The sequence below is a fragment of the Coloeus monedula genome, assembly GCF_965178545.1.
Source record: "Coloeus monedula genome assembly, contig: HAP1_SCAFFOLD_96, whole genome shotgun sequence".
Classification (NCBI taxonomy): Eukaryota; Metazoa; Chordata; class Aves; order Passeriformes; family Corvidae; genus Coloeus; species Coloeus monedula.
In genome coordinates, this window is record NW_028120806.1 from 618,975 (window position 1) to 638,577 (window position 19,603).

The window sequence follows — 19,603 nt, forward strand, 5'->3', positions numbered from 1 at the left end:
CTAGAAAGGAGCTTTAATGGATGGAAAAGAAATCCCCAAACCACAACCCCGTGGGAATCAGGGATGCAGGACTCGGCTGTGCTGCCATCACTCCCTCAGGAATAGCCAGGTTTAGCTCATTCTGTCTGCCCAGAGAGGAGGATTTGCCCCTGGATGCCCTGGAATGTTCCAGGCCAGGCTGGACACTGGGGCTGGGAGCAGCCCGGGACAGTGGGAGGTGTCCCTGCCCGTGGCAGTGCTGGCACTGGATGAGCTTGAAGGTCCTTCCAAGCCCAAATGGTTCTGTGAGTCTTAGAGCCCTGAAATTCTCATGACAGAGGTGGAACTGCAAGAGCTTAAGGTCCCTTCCCAAAGAAACCCCATTGCAGGACTCTGCAGCTTCTGGAGCCCTGGGTCCATGGAAATGCAGTTGCAGAGGAGCTCCGAGGAAATGGGTGTTTTGGGGAGAGCAGAGTGGCTGGAACAGAGGAACAGGAACGGTCTCCTCGAGCAAGCCCTTGTGTCTCAGGGAGCGGGATCGGCTCGCTCCTAACGCACCTGGTGACTCCCAGAGCAGGGGATGGAAATGCAGCCCAGGTCCGAAAGAAACCTCTGCGCATCATGCGCGGGCGCGCTGCCTACTGCGCATGCGCGGGCGCGCGGGCTACTGCGCATGCGCGGGCGCGCGGGCTACTGCGCATGCGCGGGCGCGCGGGCTACTGCGCATGCGCGGGCGCGCGGGCTACTGCGCATGCGCGGGCGCGCGGGCTACTGCGCATGCGCGGGCGCGGTTGCTACTGCGCATGCGCGGGCGCGGTTGCTACTGCGCATGCGCGGGCGCGGTTGCTACTGCGCATGCGCGGGCGCGGTTGCTACTGCGCATGCGCGGGCGCGGTTGCTACTGCGCATGCGCGGGCGCGGTTGCTACTGCGCATGCGCGGGCGCGGTTGCTACTGCGCATGCGCGGGCGCGGTTGCTACTGCGCATGCGCGGGCGCGGTTGCTACTGCGCATGCGCGGGCGCGCGGGCTACTGCGCATGCGCGGGCGCGGTTGCTACTGCGCATGCGCGGGCGCGGTTGCTACTGCGCATGCGCGGGCGCGCGGGCTACTGCGCATGCGCGGGCGCGGTTGCTACTGCGCATGCGCGGGCGCGGTTGCTACTGCGCATGCGCGGGCGCGGTTGCTACTGCGCATGCGCGGGCGCGGTTGCTACTGCGCATGCGCGGGCGCGGTTGCTACTGCGCATGCGCGGGCGCGCGGGCTACTGCGCATGCGCGGGCGCGCGGGCTACTGCGCATGCGCGGGCGCGGTTGCTACTGCGCATGCGCGGGCGCGGTTGCTACTGCGCATGCGCGGGCGCGGTTGCTACTGCGCATGCGCGGGCGCGGTTGCTACTGCGCATGCGCGGGCGCGGTTGCTACTGCGCATGCGCGGGCGCGGTTGCTACTGCGCATGCGCGGGCGCGGTTGCTACTGCGCATGCGCGGGCGCGCGGGCTACTGCGCATGCGCGGGCGCGCGGGCTACTGCGCATGCGCGGGCGCGGTTGCTACTGCGCATGCGCGGGCGCGGTTGCTACTGCGCATGCGCGGGCGCGGTTGCTACTGCGCATGCGCGGGCGCGGTTGCTACTGCGCATGCGCGGGCGCGGTTGCTACTGCGCATGCGCGGGCGCGCGGGCTACTGCGCATGCGCGGGCGCGCGGGCTACTGCGCATGCGCGGGCGCGGTTGCTACTGCGCATGCGCGGGCGCGCGGGCTACTGCGCATGCGCGGGCGCGGTTGCTACTGCGCATGCGCGGGCGCGGTTGCTACTGCGCATGCGCGGGCGCGCGGGCTACTGCGCATGCGCGGGCGCGCGGGCTACTGCGCATGCGCGGGCGCGGTTGCTACTGCGCATGCGCGGGCGCGGTTGCTACTGCGCATGCGCGGGCGCGGTTGCTACTGCGCATGCGCGGGCGCGCGGGCTACTGCGCATGCGCGGGCGCGCGGGCTACTGCGCATGCGCGGGCGCGGTTGCTACTGCGCATGCGCGGGCGCGGTTGCTACTGCGCATGCGCGGGCGCGGTTGCTACTGCGCATGCGCGGGCGCGGTTGCTACTGCGCATGCGCGGGCGCGGTTGCTACTGCGCATGCGCGGGCGCGGTTGCTACTGCGCATGCGCGGGCGCGGTTGCTACTGCGCATGCGCGGGCGCGGTTGCTACTGCGCATGCGCGGGCGCGGTTGCTACTGCGCATGCGCGGGCGCGCGGGCTACTGCGCATGCGCGGGCGCGCGGGCTACTGCGCATGCGCGGGCGCGCGGGCTACTGCGCATGCGCGGGCGCGCGGGCTACTGCGCATGCGCGGGCGCGGTTGCTACTGCGCATGCGCGGGCGCGGTGGCTACTGCGCATGCGCGGGCGCGCGGGCTACTGCGCATGCGCGGGCGCGCGGGCTACTGCGCATGCGCGGGCGCGCGGGCTACTGCGCATGCGCGGGCGCGCGGGCTACTGCGCATGCGCGGGCGCGCGGGCTACTGCGCATGCGCGGGCGCGCGGGCTACTGCGCATGCGCGGGCGCGCGGGCTACTGCGCATGCGCGGGCGCGGTTGCTACTGCGCATGCGCGGGCGCGCGGGCTACTGCGCATGCGCGGGCGCGCGGGCTACTGCGCATGCGCGGGCGCGCGGGCTACTGCGCATGCGCGGGCGCGCGGGCTACTGCGCATGCGCGGGCGCGCGGGCTACTGCGCATGCGCGGGCGCGCGGGCTACTGCGCATGCGCGGGCGCGCGGGCTACTGCGCATGCGCGGGCGCGCGGGCTACTGCGCATGCGCGGGCGCGCGGGCTACTGCGCATGCGCGGGCGCGCGGGCTACTGCGCATGCGCGGGCGCGCGGGCTACTGCGCATGCGCGGGCGCGCTGCCCTTCTTATATTAAAACTAAAATTTTCACTCTGTCCCCTGTAGTTTTCCTCGTATGTACCTTCAAAACGTTCATTCTGTCCCTCACAGATTAGCTCAGGTCTTTTCCCTCAAATTGTCTCTGTCTGTCCCCTACCGATAAGAACCTCAATTTTCATCCCAAAATGTCACCTACTAATTGCCCCGATTTTACCTCAAAACGTTCATTTTCTCCCATACAAATTAACTCACATTTTACCCCCAAAACGTTCGTTTTATCCCCTACAGAACGTGCCCAGCATCCGAGCAACAGGACCGCGAATGCCTGGCCCCAGCAGCGCCACCGCTCCGCGATTTGCGCTCTGGCCACTGAAGCCCCACACGGCCGGGACAAGCATGAGGCGGCGGCACCCACGGAAATCGTGAGGTCGTGGCCTGCGGTACGGGATGTTACCCCCTGAGCGGCAGCACCGAGCGTAAAAAGCCGCCGCGCCCGCACGGCCTTCCCGCGGCGCTGCGCGTGGGTAGCTGCGGCCGCTCCCTGCACACGCGCAGCTTTCTTCAGCCGGCATCGTTGGGCCAATGCGCGCCTGCAGCTGCTCCCCGGGGTGGCTGCAGTGCCTCCTGTGCACCAGCAGGTGGAAGCAGCGAGCAGCACCACGCAGCTCTCCCGCTTCCCTGCGCGCACGTCGCTTTCTGTCATTGCACCCGTGCGGTTTTCCGCGTTACTGCACGGGCACGGCTTCTCAATTTACTGCGCGTGTGCCGCTCTCCAAGTCGTTGCTCATTCCTTTGCTTTTTTGAGTTCTGCCGCTTATGTGCAGGTATTTTTGCTGGGGTTTTTTTAGGTTTGAGGAGTTTTATTACTGCTTTTTAACTGCACGTGCACGGCGCTGCTGAGTTCACATGCACGGGTGCGGTGTTCTTACTTGCGGTGTTAGCGAGAAGGAGAAGAGCCCAGCCCGTGCTTGGGTTCGGGAGGAGTGCAGCAATGCGCAAGACGAACGTTTGAAACAACGCAGGTCAGCGCGGTGCAAACGACCCGGCAGGTGAGGGTAGCGCACAGAGAAAGGCTACTACGCGCACAGTAGCAGAAGTCAGAATTGTGACACGGAAAAACATGCTTTCCTTCTCGCCCCCGATACAGGAGTCCAGGATGGACGCTTGGAGCACGTCCATCAGAGCACCGAGGACCTCTGCAGGAGCCACAGCCCTAAAGACTCACGATGGCACTGAACACCTCTGTGCTCTGTTAACCAAAGACTGGGGCAGATCATGCCTGAAGAAAGAGTGGTCTCTGTTTTTTTCCAAGCTGCTACAGAAACAAACAAAGGTAGAAAGGTAAAAATGAACAAAGGAGGGAAGGTGAGAAAGGTCGTTTGAAAGTCAAAGTCAGAGAGAGAGAGAGAAAGAAAGTCAAAGTCAGAGAGAGAAAGTCAAAGTCGGAGAGAGAAAGTCAGAGAAAAGAAAGAAAGTCAGAGAGAAAGAAAGAAAGAGTCACAAAGAAAGAGAAAGAAAAATAGAGAGAAAAAGGAATAGAGAAACAGAATAGGGTTTGAGAGAAAAAGAAATCGAGTTTAAAAGAGAATTAGTGTTGAAGAGAAAAAGAGAAACTGAGAAATAGAGTGACAGAGACATCCAGAAACAGTTAAACAGTGAGAAAAAGATAAAGAGTTAGAAAAAGTCAAGGGAGGAATAGACTGAAAAGTAAAGCAAAGCAGAGCAGCAAAGCAAGAAATACGGCGAAAAAATTACTAAACCACACCAAAGGAAGAGAGCAACCAAAAGGGGGGAGGGGGGGTATCTTTATTAGGGTTTATTCAACTTGATTGAACGAGGGTTTTTTATTTACACTTCAGCAAAGCAAGTGGAAATAACAACATACACAAGCACAAATACAATCCATATGCACACTGGTCAAAGTCCAATTGACATACAGAGCAATATGTGCAAGTGCAGCAGCAAACACCAACACAGAGCAACACAAGCCAACCCCCTATCAGTACAATGTAACAATTGTTCTATTTCTGGAAAATTCATTACATTTTATTGTTTCAGGAAACCCAAAACAACAGCAGCACAGGGAGAAGAAAACACTCATCCACCACACACCTCCTTCAGCTGACACACAAACCCACCCTCGCTCTCGTCTCGAGAGCACCCCATGGGAACGCGGTTCCCGGGAGCCCCAAAATCATCCCGCCTGACAAATCCCCGGCACGGTCGGCACCCAAACCCTGGCGATGAACGGCACCTCACAGACCGGCCGGGTCCCAGATAAACAAACCCAGCCGGGAGGGAAAACATCCCCAGACAGCGCAGCTGGGTTGTTTTTACTCTGAGTTTAAAAAGCAGCTGAAAAGCCTGAAAGGCAAAACTCACACACACAAGGTTAGGACCATTCCACACCCGCACTCTTCTCGCAGGCAGACAGACACAGGCACACACACACACAGTCACACACCCTTCAGCTTACACCCTGACTGCAGCCCTTACTCCAAACATCCCAGCCATGGAGATGCTCCAACACAGCTTCTGGATGCCGCTCCTCGACGTCGAACGGCGCGCGCCGGGAAAATCGGCAGCGTCGGTGACCGCGGAGATCCGGAGCCGCCTCGGGGACCTGCGAGACAACGGGAGGCGGTCAACGAGACGCCGAGGGCTGGGAGTTATTCCCACACCGGGCCCATAAGTCTTCTGCCCAAAAACCCATGAAAAAGAGATGAACCACTAAGTTTTATAACTCTTCTACTTAACCGTGACCCTACGTGCCGGGGCAGGGCAGCTCAAACCCAGAAAGCACACAGGGAAGTGTTTTACCATGTACAGCCCCGTGAAACAGAGTGGGCCGAGAGGCAAGAACTAAAACGCAGGGGAAAGCAGGGATTAGATACAATAAAATGTCGGTAGGGCCTTTTTTAAGCTGAACCTAAGTCGATCACTACATCAGGTTGAACTCTATGTTCACTTCCAAAGACATATGTCTTTTCAAATCCAGACAGCTGGTTTAGAACTTCTGTGTTGCTGTTTAGACATCAAGCTTTGGGGCTGAGGTTTTTTTATTCCCAGGTGCTTGCTGGCAGTAAAAATACACTTCACATCTGCAGTGTGTGCACGTGGCTTGGGCTGTGGATTCTGGGGCAAAAAAAATTCAGGAATCAGGGAAAGAAAGAGACGGAAAAGAGAAAGAGAAAGGGAGTGTGAAGGGAAAGGGAAAGGGAAAGAAAGGTGGAAGAGAGAAAGGGAAAGGAAAGGGAAGGGAAGGGAAAAATTAGACATAAAAATAATATTAAACCCAAAAATAAAAATAAATATGATGCCGCTCCCCATCCCGTTCCCCAGTTCCCCATCCCATCCCCCGCTCTCCATCCCGTTCCCCCACTCCCCCATCCCGTTCCCCCGCTCCCCCATCCCGTTCCCCGTCCCGTTCCCCCCCGTTCCCCATCCCGTTCCCCGTCCCGTTCCCCATCCCGCTCTCCCGCTCCTCGCTCACCGCCCGGGCCCGTCCGTGCCCGCCCGCCCCAACCGCTCCCGCCGATTCCAACTGGCCACGCGCAGCCCCGAGCCGCCTCCCCATTGGCCAGCCCTCGGCCCGCCCCGCCTTCCCATTGGCCGCTGGGCCCGTCAATCACGCGGGAAACCCCGCCGCCCGCAGGCGCTGTCCCACGGCGGCCGCTGGAATGCGGCCTGGGCACATCCCCAAGGGAAAAGGAGGCACAAAATGAGGAATTGGGAAGTAAAAGGGGAAGGCTGCGCAGCGCCCGCGGCGCCCCGACAACGAGGAGCAGCCCCCACTCCTCTCCCCATCTTCGTTTTGCACCCCCGAGCCCTGCACGTTATCAGGGAGCAGCCCCAACCCTCTCCCATCATTAACTCGGAGATATTCCATGGTTTTTCCAAACTGCTGAATTTATTGTGCTGAAGAGCCGCTTCGTTCAGCACACACCGGTCCATAGAGCTGCATAGAAAAGTGCTGAGATACAATTCCAGGCTTCCCCAGCCCATCTCCAGGTGTCACCCCCAGCCCTCCCAGGGGCTCCCAGTTCCCAGGGCAGAGCAGAACCAGCACCCAGCCAGCAGCTCCTCGGTCCTGCGAGGTGTGTGGCACTTCCAGAAGTACACGATGCCTTGGAGCAAGCTGGCCAAACAATTCCACACCTAAACCCTTCAATCCCTGCAAGTCAAGGCAGACTCACAAATGCCCAAGAATTCGCACCTGCCATGGAAAAGTTAAAAGATCAACGTCTGCCTGAACTGCATTTGCAGAGTCCAATTGCACCCATTTCGCTCTGCCTCACGCTCGCAAATTGCCCGGAACGTGCTGTGTACAACAGCCTGGAAACCATGGAAAACTCCTGACACTGGTATCCCGACTCTGCCTCCTGCAGACACCCAGCTCAGGGAAACCTTTGCAGCAAAGCACATCCCAAAGGAGCTGTTTTCCCCGAGGAAGCCCAGCAGCGGCAGCGCTGCCCCAGAGCACAAAGCAGCAGCTCTGCTGGGGAAGAGCATCCTTCAGTTCCTCTGCTGCTCACTTGACCAGAGAGCTGTTCCTAGGCCACATTCACTGCCCCACCCTGGATGAAATACCTGCACCCCCCCTTCCAAGTGCTCACTGCTCCCTGCTGTTCACGTGACCTTTTCTACATCAAACTACCAGGAACAGTGCCCAGACAAATGGAGACCTTTCAAAAAAAAAAAAAAATAAAAAACCTGGGTTTGCATAAATAAGCACTGAACCTAAAAACTTTTATGTTTCCAGTATTCCAACCATGTCCAGATGGTGAGCAGGTGCTAAAAATAACAACAGAAAAGCACAAAAAGACACAAATCTTTCTTCTCGACCTTCAATATCCTCAATTCAGGAAAATCACCAAACTCAACAGCTCTATATAGAAGGGGAAAAAACCCCACGTGTACTTTGAGCTGGTGAGAAGAACAGGAACCTGCAGCAATTAAGGCTGCACAGTCCACAGCAGCGAGAGCTCAGCACACGTCCAGACAGGCAAGTCCAGCACCTAAATTAAAAAAAGAAGAAAAAGTTGATTACTTTTTTTAAAAGTTACTCTAAGTTAGTAAAACCAAACCAGCCTTTGCTCTTGATTTTGGCTCACTGATGCACACACACACACACAAGAAGCCAATGGTCACACAGGGCCCCCTTGCAGAATTCCTGATCCAAACCCTCGCCTTTCCTGCCCAGCACTGAGGGAAATCTGACAGAGGATTCATAAAGAGCCCTCGCTGAGAGCAGTCATCGCCCCAGGCCTTCAGGCTTGGCAAGATCCTGAAGTGAACGGACCCAAATTCAATTCCTAAATCTGAATCTCTGACAAGTCCTGTTAGAAAGACAGCGGACAGTCCATCAGAACACAGAATTAAAAGGCTGCACAAGGAATAACAGAAGCTTTTCCAAGAATAGCACAAGTTCCTTCTCTCCCTCACCGGTCCGGGACCGTGAGACCGAACCTTGGGCCCCAGGAGACAGGAGAGCTGTTATCAACACCCGAACCTCCCAAGCGTTGTTATTGCTCAGAGAGCTGCGCCGGCACTGAGCTACTCCCATGCGCCTGCAGGGCTCTGGGGAGGGGCAAGACGACCTCCCACTCCTGCCTGGAGAAATTTCAACACCCTAAAAAGTCATTTCCCTTCTCTCTCTCTGAGCCACGGCCAAAGCAGCTGTGTAGAACGACCCGGGGGATTTATGGGAGGGCTGATTCTCTCAGGAAAGACCCCAGACCCTGAGGAAACAAAACCACCCCAAATTTCCAGCTGAAAACCCGCTGCCTCCTGAACGGGAGCGCACAAAACTCTCTAGAGCCAGACAGGAGGTGACAGACCGGAAAAAGCCAAAAGATGTGCTCTGCTTCCATGCACTCTCTGACTGGTAATTCCACAGGAAATTCCCCACGGATCGTCAGCAGTCGCCTACAACTTGTCCTCTGCAATCATGACTGCCTTGGCTTTCTGTGGAAGCGTTTCAAACATCCAGGGAGGGTTCAGGGCCTCGGCTGGCTCGTTTATGGCTCTTCCTGACAGGCCCAGGCCAAACCCAAGCACCCCCCTCACTGCTCCAGCCCCAGGTTCAGGGAAATATTGATACGGCTTAGAAATACTCTCCTTCCCTGAAACTCAGTCCCTCCCTGCGCATCCCCGGAGAGGATTTACTCCGTCCTTTGTTCCCGACAGCACCTCTCCAGCGCAAGTCCCACTTCAGACAGACACTGACTAAGCAGACCTAAGGCAATGGTTCCAGCAGCAGCTGCAATCCCGAGCTCCCTGTCTCCTGCACAGCTCATCCAAGCACTCCCAGCAATCTCACCTCGGCCCAGACACTCTCTGTCCTCAGAGGGAAACACAACCCGATGGCACGCAGCTCTGGCACCACATTCCCTCTTCCCTTTTTCCAGCACACCAGGCTGCTGGCAATGGCATTCCCATGGCAGTTCATCCCAGCACAGAGAAGAGGAGCCTGTGACTTACCCGCACCATGGGCAGGACAAGGGGGGCCCTAGCTGGCAGGGACGGGTTCTTCTAGCACAGAGGTTTCTGAGCCCAGAAAGGAGCCTTGCTTTGGCTTCCCTGACTTATTCAGCAGCCCTCTGGAAACACGTGGCAGGGAGGGAAGCTGCTTTTCCTGACACCATTCAGCTGCCAAAACCAGTAACCCCTCCACAGTGCTCCTGCAGCCTTGCCTGGCCCTGGGGCCATAGAGCAGGAGCCTTGTGGGCATGAACCTGCCCCTGATTCATCCCCTGAGCAAAACCCAGTAGTGAAAGGTGGTGAGAGCAACCAGGGCAGGGGTGGTAAGCAAATCTGGGACATCCAGTTGCCTCACCAAACACGCTATCTGACATACAAAACAATAAGCAGAAACCTTATTTCTGATATTTCCTCACTTCTAAGTCTCAGAACTTGCAACTAAACCTACTCCATCTGAAAATTTGCGAATGTCATTTATTAGATTATTTGTAATCTTCCTCGCTGCTGAAGGGTTAACATGGTGTCCTTATATCCTGATGCTTATAAATAATTAAGGACACAGCAGAATTCTTCACTAAAATCTACTGTAGTCTTTTCCAGAACTGATTTCTAATCCTTTCCAAGACAGCTGCACAATTTATTATTAAAAAAAAAAGTGCTGAACCATATTTCACAACTTGCCAGCTGCCTGCCAGGGCAGAGGGGTGCATGGCTCTGGCAGGGAGGGCACAGCCTCAGCACCAGCCTGCTTGGAGAACCTAGCTCTGCTCAGTGCCTCAAGCAGCAGTGCCTCAGGAAGGACCCTTTCCCAGCCCATCCAAAAGGACATAGGCACTTACTGGTCTGGCCACAGGGAGGGGGTGAGTGCTGCAACGGGGAGGCTCCTGCACAAGTTTGGAGTGGGCAAAGAAGGCACAACTGAGAAGGAATGGCCACCTCAGCCCCTCTCCTTCATTACAGCTCTGCACCTTCCCCTACCTGTAGGTCATAGGGAGAGGTGACAATGGGCACTGAGGGAATTAGTTGGCTGAGCAAGCTGGTGGGCAGAAGGTCCAAGAAGCTGACTTGCAAAAAAACCCCAAAACCTAGAACAGTTCATCGTGATTAACCACATATCAGAAATGCCTTCCTCTCTAATGGTAAAGCCACTGACACACTTCTTCTTCTCTTGCTTTGTCATTTATCTCGTAAATCAACCCATCTGCTTTCAAACCAAACGTGCCAAGTAAATATGAAGATTATTAGGAAGCCTTTTTATTTCCCTAGAGCAAATTAAACAGCTGGAGGTTACATTTTTTTTAACATTGCCAAGCTGTTACCAGGCGTAACAAAAGGCAGTTGGCTGCACACACAGCCCCGCAATGTTTCACTGGGCTGATGCAGCAAAAGCAAGGAACTTGTGCCTTGCACCCAGCTGCAAATGCCAGAGACGCACCGCTGATTTTATGGCAACTGTCACACCAGGAGAGCTGATCCTCCCAGACAGTGGAAGTACACAATTAGGTCACATTAAACATCGAGAAAATGCCACAGCAGTTCCACATGCCCACTACAAGGGAGTGACACTGGAAAACAGTTCCTAGCTGGCAAGAGCCATCCCAGCATCAGTGCATAATAAACTGCTAAAAGTTTACAGATGAAGTCTGAGGGTGCAGAAGCGTGAGCAATCACCCAAACAGAGGGATTCGTAACATTTTCCCACAAGGCAGAGAAGTAAGACAGGCAAGCACCAAAGCCTGGTTTATTCCCCCTGGGAAGCCACCGCTACCTCCTGTTCACAGAAACAGAGGGGCTGGGTACAGCATTCCTTCAGGAGGGTTTCCTTTAGGGCCAGAATAACAAGATGAAGCAGTGGTGCTCACAGCAGAAGCTTCAGACTTGTGTAGGCTTTTTTTCCATGTACAACACCAAGCTCCTAGCCTTACCACAGGAGCAAAAGTGTTTGCAGTGTCCTGACCATTGCACCCACACACTACAGAGTACGTCCTTGGCCAGAGGTGGACTAGCGAGAAAAGCACAGCCCACTCTGCTTACAGAAAGCCTTTTGCATCCTGTCAGCACCACCTACGTTCAGCTTAGTCCAGTCTTGCACACCTGAAATCAAAGGTAGTTATGAAAGGCAGCTGTTGTCACAGATAACAGACATTCTGTTGCACAATTATTTGGTGCTCGCCACAAACTGCACCAAAACAACTTCTATGCCATTGCCACAACAGTGGTAATTCTTTAAAACATGAATAAAAGGGCTCTGTACAGGAGGGCAATGCTGCATGGGGAGAGAACACACCACACCATGTAAACTTCAACACTGTGAGAAGTGTCAGTCTATGTCTTTTTACTCCCATATACTCCCATGTATCTTGAAACTACTTGTGGAGTCTACTGATTACAAAAGCATGCTTAATTTTGCCTGTGATCAAAGACACGGCCATGATGCAGCAGCAAGCAGTGCACCTCAGGGAAACGTCACACAGTTTTTGGGATGGTAAGTGGGCAGCACAGCTTTCTCAGCACATGAATTAACACCTCAATTCTTTAAAAGTTTCCATTTTACCAGTTTCTTCACCAGCACTAGTTGTCGTGATCAGCAGTCCTGTTGCAGTATCTCCTCTGCATGCATCCTCACAGAGCATCCCCATGGTTCGCTCCCCAACACAAGAGCAAGGCTATTCTTTACACTTTTAGGTCAGCCCTTTAGCACAGGCCAAGAGCAGCAGCTCATCCCAAAAGCAGCTGTCAGAAAGGCACAGGCAGATACGCATGCAGGAAGTAACCTCCTGAGGTACTGCTGCTGCACTGCCCGTGACCAGGTCTGAGAGCAAAGCCACGCACCAGCACATGCTAAGAACCAAGCTGAGGGCTTAGAGGAAACAACCAACCTCCAGGATATTTTGAATTGTGAAACTTAATTTAAGCTACAGCCCAGAACAAAGAAGTTATGACACCCTCATAAACCAGATTTAGTCTGCTCTGTCATGGCACAAGATTACAATGTCACACTTTCACAGAATGGTTAAAGATTGGAAAGGGACCACTGGAGGTCACCTAGTTCCCAGACATGCAAGGGTCCCCCAAAGCAGCTTATTGAGGATTGTGTCCAGATACCTTCTGAATACCTCCAAAGAGGGAGACTCCACAACTTCTCTAGGCAATCTGTTCCAGTGCTTGGGCATCCACACAGTGAAGCTCTTGCTCATGTACATCAGTTTCTGCCCGCTGCCTTTTGTACTATCGTTGGGCAAAACCCAACCAGAGCCTGGCTCCATCCTCTTGGCACTCTCCCTTCAGATACTGATAGACTTTGATGAGGTTCCCTCTCTGTCATCTCTTCTCGAGGCTGACCAGGGCCAGCACCCTCTGCCTTTCCTCACACATGAGATTCTCCTTAATCATCTTTGTCACTCTAAGCCGGACCCTCTCCAGAGGCTCCATGTCTCTCCTGTCCTGAGGAGCCCAGAACTGCACACAGCACTCCAGATGCGGCCTCAGCAGGGCCGAGCGAAGGCGCGGGGTCCGTCCCTCCCGGGGAGGCTCCGGCGGCCTGTGTGAGGGCCGGGCAGGAGCGGGGCGCGCCGGCCGCTCCCTCTCGCGGCCGCGGGGCCGCGCTGGGCTCGCAGCGCTGCGGCTGCCGGGCCCTCGCTCCCGGCAGGGCCCGGCCTGGGCCCCACCGCCCGTGCGGGAGCACCGGCCGCCGGACCCGCCTCCCGGGACACAGCCCCGCTCCCGCCCGACCCCGGCCCCGCTTACAGCACCTCGAGCCCTAAGTGACAGCTGGGCTTCGCAGGACCGAGCGCCATGGAAAAAGGGAATCCAGCCGAAATACGCACGCCTCACACTCCCAAGCTGTAGGGTGGGCTCTGATGAGAGCAAGAGCTCATCAAGACAGGCCCAGCCTAACCTGGGGGAGACCTGCGACAGAGGAGCTTGAATGTCCCATACCTGGGAAAGCAACAAAAAGCCTTAACCCAAAATTATTTAAGTAGTTCATATTCAGCATAAGTTTTCCTCCCTAATTCCCCATGCCCTCCCCACGACCCCAGCCAGCCTGGGTTTTGTAGAGTAATTTTAGGGCTCCGTGTTTCTGACCAGATCTCATCTACCGTGACATGTGACAGAGCCCAGTGAGTGGAAGGCTCCAGCCCACAGATCCCCAAGAAAATCTAAGATTTCCTTGCTGCTCATGCAGTTTTCTCAGACTGTTTGTCAAAAGTTATTGGTGGCTATTTTTTAAATGAAAGGAGTAGAGAGAAAATAGCTTTGAGGCATATTGGGCTAGCATATTGTTCAGACTCTGTACAGGAACAATAAAGCTTTTAGGATCCTTTGATTGACATATATAATGAAGGTAGCTGTCAAACCTTTGTGCAGCAATTTTATTTTGTATTGACAAGCTATTTCACTGGCCAGGGTTTTGCATAAAAGGAATCATTCACATTGCTGTGGTGCTGCTATTTACAGAGCCTAGAGGACAGTGGCATCACTACAATATAAAGATTAATATTCAAATTTCTTTTGAAATACATAACTCTGTATGCAACCTATCCTACGTGCACATCTTCATACAGGGAGAAAGGCATTGTTCTGCAGAGAGAAGGGGGCCTGGAGCTGCTGGGGGTTGTTGTTCATTCACTGAATCATCATGTAGCCTTTGAAAAGCCACTTAGTCACTCTGCAGTTGAATGTTTCTCTCTGGAGAGCAGAGAACAAAGCCTCAACACAAACTGCCATCACTGTTACCAGTCAGTGGCAGAGCTCACAGAGCCAGCATGGGGTCAAGGGGCTGCTCTGAGCAGCCCTTGTGTGCACAAAGCCCAGGACAGCTGTGCTCCTCCCAAAGAAGCTTCTTTCTCCTGCCAAAGCAGTGGCAGGGTCAGCTTGGGCTACCTGAGACAGCAGTTGCTGCTTGCCCACTACCTTTCTTTGATTATGAACAATAACTTGCCAAGAAATCACTAGCCTCAGAGAAAACAGGCAGAAAGCAAACGAGAGGGCAAAGCAAAACATAAAGGAGAGGGGGGAAAAAAAAATCCACATAAGCAAGGATGACTCTCACACTGTATTTGCTATGCAGTCAAGCCCACAAGTGGGTTGTGTATCTGAAGGTGGAAATACAAAGACGTGTCCTGTTCCCTGGGGAAAGGTAAGCAACTTCTCAAATGATCTTTAGAGGCTATTATCAGTCTCGCACTAGCACTGACATACCCTGTGCCCAAAGCCACAGCATGCACACACTGTATCCATAAAAAGAGATATTCATAGCTCTGCAGCTCATAGAAGTGCTGTGCCCGTGCTCTGGTACCAGTATCATTTAAAACAAAACAAAACAAAAAAAAGTTTGAGTTGCAAGTGAGGGCATGGAAGAACTTGCACGGCAAGAATTTGGAAAGAGCATGGTAATCCAGCTTGGTCAATGGGCACACAATTTTTTAAGAGTGTACCACGTTTGTTTGTTCAGTCATTCCTATATTCATTTTCAAGTCCAGAGACAGCAGCTTCATGTCTAGCCCCAAAATAACAGCACTGTCTGAGACAAAACCAGCTTGGTCAGGGGTACCAGAGCTTTTCCCAGCCAGTTTATGTAATAAAGCATTATATACAACTGTTGGAAAACATACCAGTTTAAAAATCTTTTATCTATGACTTTAGCCAGGTTTGCTCATCTTTGCCCCAGGGGAAGGGAACTGAAGCTTCTTTCCAGGGCATTGTTTCTCTAGGTGAGGCCTGATGGGCTTAGCATTTCAACAGACTGGGAGTAGCCCCAACAAGATAAAGCCATCGATGGAACATCAACAGAACCAACAGAACGTCAGCGGCCATCTAGGAACATCTACCCCAGACTCTGCCTCCAGCAAAGACTGATAAGAAATTCAAGCAATGAAGATCTAATTAACATCAGAAGCGAAGAAATCCGGATCTAATAGGAGAGCAGATACTAGGAACTACACAACTTGAGACCAATGAACACTGACCCAATTCGTTTCTATGAGTTTTGACTGCAAAAAAGATCTGAAAATTCTAGTAAAGATCATGTGTCATGGAATGATTCTCTCTGCACACCCGGGCTATGTGCGGATGAGATGATTTCTGTGGTACATCCTGGCCAGAGAAGAAAGTAGTGCCTTGACTCTCTAACATTAAAAATGTTGTTGGAGGCTTTCTTGTTTTTCCTGCAGTTTCAGTGACACAACCAGGAAGCAGAACAGGAGCTATATGTCCCTGTTACTTGGGTCCTAAAATACAGAGAAAGAAGACAGGGCAGAAAGCAAAGAAGAAAAACAGAGCTTTGTCCTCATTCACATGATAGCCCTGTAAGGCTCTAACCCAAAAGATGTAACTGTATAGTGAAACATCTATGGGGGACTCTCTTGCCTGGCACAGAGGGGTTCTGCAGATAGACTTCCAGGGTGGGGAAAGAGTACCAAGTCGGCAACACAAATTACTTCAGGCCAAACTCCAATACATAACTAGAGATTCCATAGATACATCCAGCCTTAAGCCCAGGAGCAATACAGGTGGGGAGAACGGAGCCTGGGTGATTAAAACTACCTATTTAAGCAGTTCAAGGTAGCTGGAAGCAGCACTGGTGCCTCTGGGTTTCTCTGTTCATTATTTAAGGTGAACATAAAAACACAGAGTGCAGGAGCCCAAGGATGTTCCTCACTGGCTTCAAGCTGGCAGTTTGCTAAAAGCAGCGCTCCTTGGTTTCCTTGGTTTGCTGACCAGCAGTGCCACCTCCCCTCCCTGCTGCCACGGTGCTCAGCCTTCCCCAGGGTTAACAAAAGGGCACGTTACTCTGCTTCGCCAGATTTCAGCTCTGAGAATTTCATTCTGAACAGTTCAGCATCTGCTTTGGCCAAAACAGTTCCGCTATTTCCAGGAATATTATTAAAGGAAAAATATACTGCTTGGCACACGCTACCTAAATTCAGGCAACCTTTTATATGAGGATCTCTAGCTTCGGAAGGGAAATTTTGAAATCTGGCAGAGAGGTGACCTTTGTGGTAGAAATGTGTCTATCCCTATCAAAACCTACCTACCTTTGGCCAGATTACAGAGCAGGGAAATACTGCAGTTAAGGGCACAGTAACGAGTTCTGAGAACTGCAGTTACTTGCTGTTTCTGCTGTGGGCAAGAGGTCCCTGATCTCCTGCAGAGCTGCAGCTTGTGCTCACCCACTGCCTTGGCCAGTTACGGCTGCACAGGTCCTCCATGGCTGGATGACGAAATTACAGAGCCAAGGGTGAGCGGAGAGACCAGCATTCCATCTGACGCCTACATACATTCCCGTAACTTTCGGATACGGGACAGCCCCATCTGCCACACAGCCCAGGGTCAACGTCAGCATCACGAGTGCTGCGCAGGCACGAGGGCACTGCAGGAAACAAACTGCGACCAAAAAACCCAGGGCCATTACAATACATCGATGCACAGCTGGAAGAATTAATGTCAAGCAGACAACGGCATTGCAGACGTCCCCTAATAACGAAGGCTTGAATCTGCTGTCTCAGTAAAACTCTCTAAACGAGGTTTGTGTGCAGCTTATGGGGAGTTTCTGAAAGAAATATAAATATAGGCCATCATTCTGCAAAGCTTCACAAACCCAAACCCTTGCATTCAGGTGCCATCTCTCGGACTTTGCTGCAAAATCAAGGCCATTCACGTTAAAAGCACAGACAAGAACATCTGCTCAAACTGATGTGTTTTAACTGTATTAGTTAATTATCCAGACAACTCTTCTTATGTCATGGAAATGCAGTTTGAACACTGGCAGATAAATGCTCTTGCATTAAAAAGGGAGAAATCAGTATTTGCTGTTGGATGTAAGCAGCCATTAGAAGAAACAGTCCCACCTTTCACCCAAGCATACCTTCTCCCCATCTTCAGCACATTATGCAGTCCTTCTGTGTATCCGTGTGTGGGATCTCAGGACTCATATCCATATACCGAGAACTGGCATGTCATCATCATCCTGGAGAATGATTTCAGTTCATTAAGTGCTGCTAGGAAAAAGATTATAATTCCTCTCACCAAAAGCCTCAACAGGCTACAAAGGAAGAGTACAAGGAAAAGTTAACTTCTTTCTTCATTATATGTATGCCCTTTCCTCATGCATAAAGCAGGAGCAACACAGAACTTCTATACATATAAAGAAGTTCTATAGATAGATAGATTATATACTTCAGTACATATATGTACGTAGATAGATACAGATCTATGTATTATTATGTACATACTTCAGGTCTGGTTAAAGCACAGCGGCGAGCAGAGGGGGTCTGTGGTGCTTTCATTCCGTGAGAGAAGAAAACCGTACCTCCTGCAGAAGGCAAACTGTCCGTGCAGACTGCAGAAGGCACTCAACAAACAATTTTGGTTTGTCACTCAAGTGCTTGGTTAATGATTCACCCTGAACAACCAGGCAAGGAAGAAGCGAGCTTGTTCTCCTTCAGTGCACTGGCTGCATTAAGAAGAAAGAGCTCAATGTGGAGCCAGTGCAAGAGAGAAACTTCCCACCTGCACTGCTGCAGGAAACTCTTCCCAGGAGTATGAACTGGGATTATGTATCACAACAGCAGGTACGGCTGGAACTATGGAACCAACCCAGCCACACACGGACCTTGTGATATATTTTTCATTAGCAGAACCCAGATCCTTTACGCAGTAGTTGCCTCCCAAATGTGGAAACTGCAAGATAAAAAGCACATTTGGGTGACTTCTTGATGGGTGACTGCAGAGCCACAGGCTCATCTCAGATCTCCCACAGACCCAGCCTTGGAGTGCCTGCAAATTCCTTTTTTCCTCTTATGCTTCTGAATGGTTAAAGGCAGCGTGGCGAGCCATTTTACAGGGGATTTCAAGAAAATGACACGCTTGATGTTTACATGTTTTTGCCCATGAGACAACTTTGATATGCCTTGTGAAACACATGCTTTCACAGAAATCTGAGGAGGAAAACGACATCACCAAGAACAGTAAAATCTTGTTCTGTTTGGAACAGACAATTTTAACAAGACTGTTTTAACGGGAATAGCATTTGGTAGATATTTTTAAATGTTGGCAGCAGGTTTTGCTAGACAAAATTTTATGATATCATTCCTTGGATAGATTGCTAATCTGCAAAAACCCATCATTTGAGACCCATTCTAACATTACAGAAGTCCCTTGATTTCCATGTACACAAGGTCAGGCCATTTATGAGTGTAAAGTGTCCCCAGTACTTAATTTTTCCAGGTGACACCCGGTGCCACTTGGCTGTTTGAAAGACAATTTGAGCCAGTACACTTCCACATAGGACTGCACAGAATAGCCATGTTCTTCTTCCCTTCTAAGAGTTGCATAAGCAGATATAAATGTTTCTGTGTTCAATAACTAAAATTAAGATTCCCTTTGCTTGTAGCCTCCTTCAAGAATGTCACTATTCTGTTTGAGAAACCACATCCTGCTCTGCATCCTATGTGGATTCATTCTGTCAATCCAGGGAGATCAAGTTCAGCAGCCTCCCCAGGACTGCTGATAATCTCCTGAAAGTCCACAGTAAACATTTCTTTACACACTGGATCAGATCTGATGAACTATACAACTTCACACCAGCCAGGAAAGTGTGTGGGACTGACTTTTTAACCAATGCAGACGTGGGGGTACACTTACAGGCCAACTATAATTTTCCCTAGAGAATGCTGAGCATATATTTTTTCCACTCAGAGCTATTGTTCCATGTTTTCCCAGGACTTCAGAGTATGTCCAGCAGTGACTGGAACCCCCATGCAGTAAACCCACTCAGGCTTACCAGGAAGCTTCTGTGGGAGCCTCAAGTTTCGGTGCAGCTCAGAAGCTGCACGCGCCTAAAGCATCTCTACGGGAACACGAAGCTTCCCTCGTGCATTTCATTTCTTTATCCGAAATATTCTTCCCACTCAGCCACAACCTAGAAAGGAAAAAAAAGGAAAAGAAGGAAGATCAATTAATTTTGACATAAGGAGTCTTGACTATCCCAACACACTGCAAGGTGAAAAAACATCCCTGCCCCTCTAACAAATCCCCCTGATACTGTCTCCATCAAGTATCAATTATTTAAACGCTGTATTAAGGAGAGTAAAGACACAATGCTTGGAATTCTCAACAACGGCTCAGCTTGGTTACTCCAAGCACTTTCCCACCTGGGGAGCTGAGCAGTTCCAGATTTAAACACCACATTTAATACAAATCTGACAGCAATTTGATTTGATTTGGCTGCCAGCATCGGAGCTGCTTCCACACAGACACACGA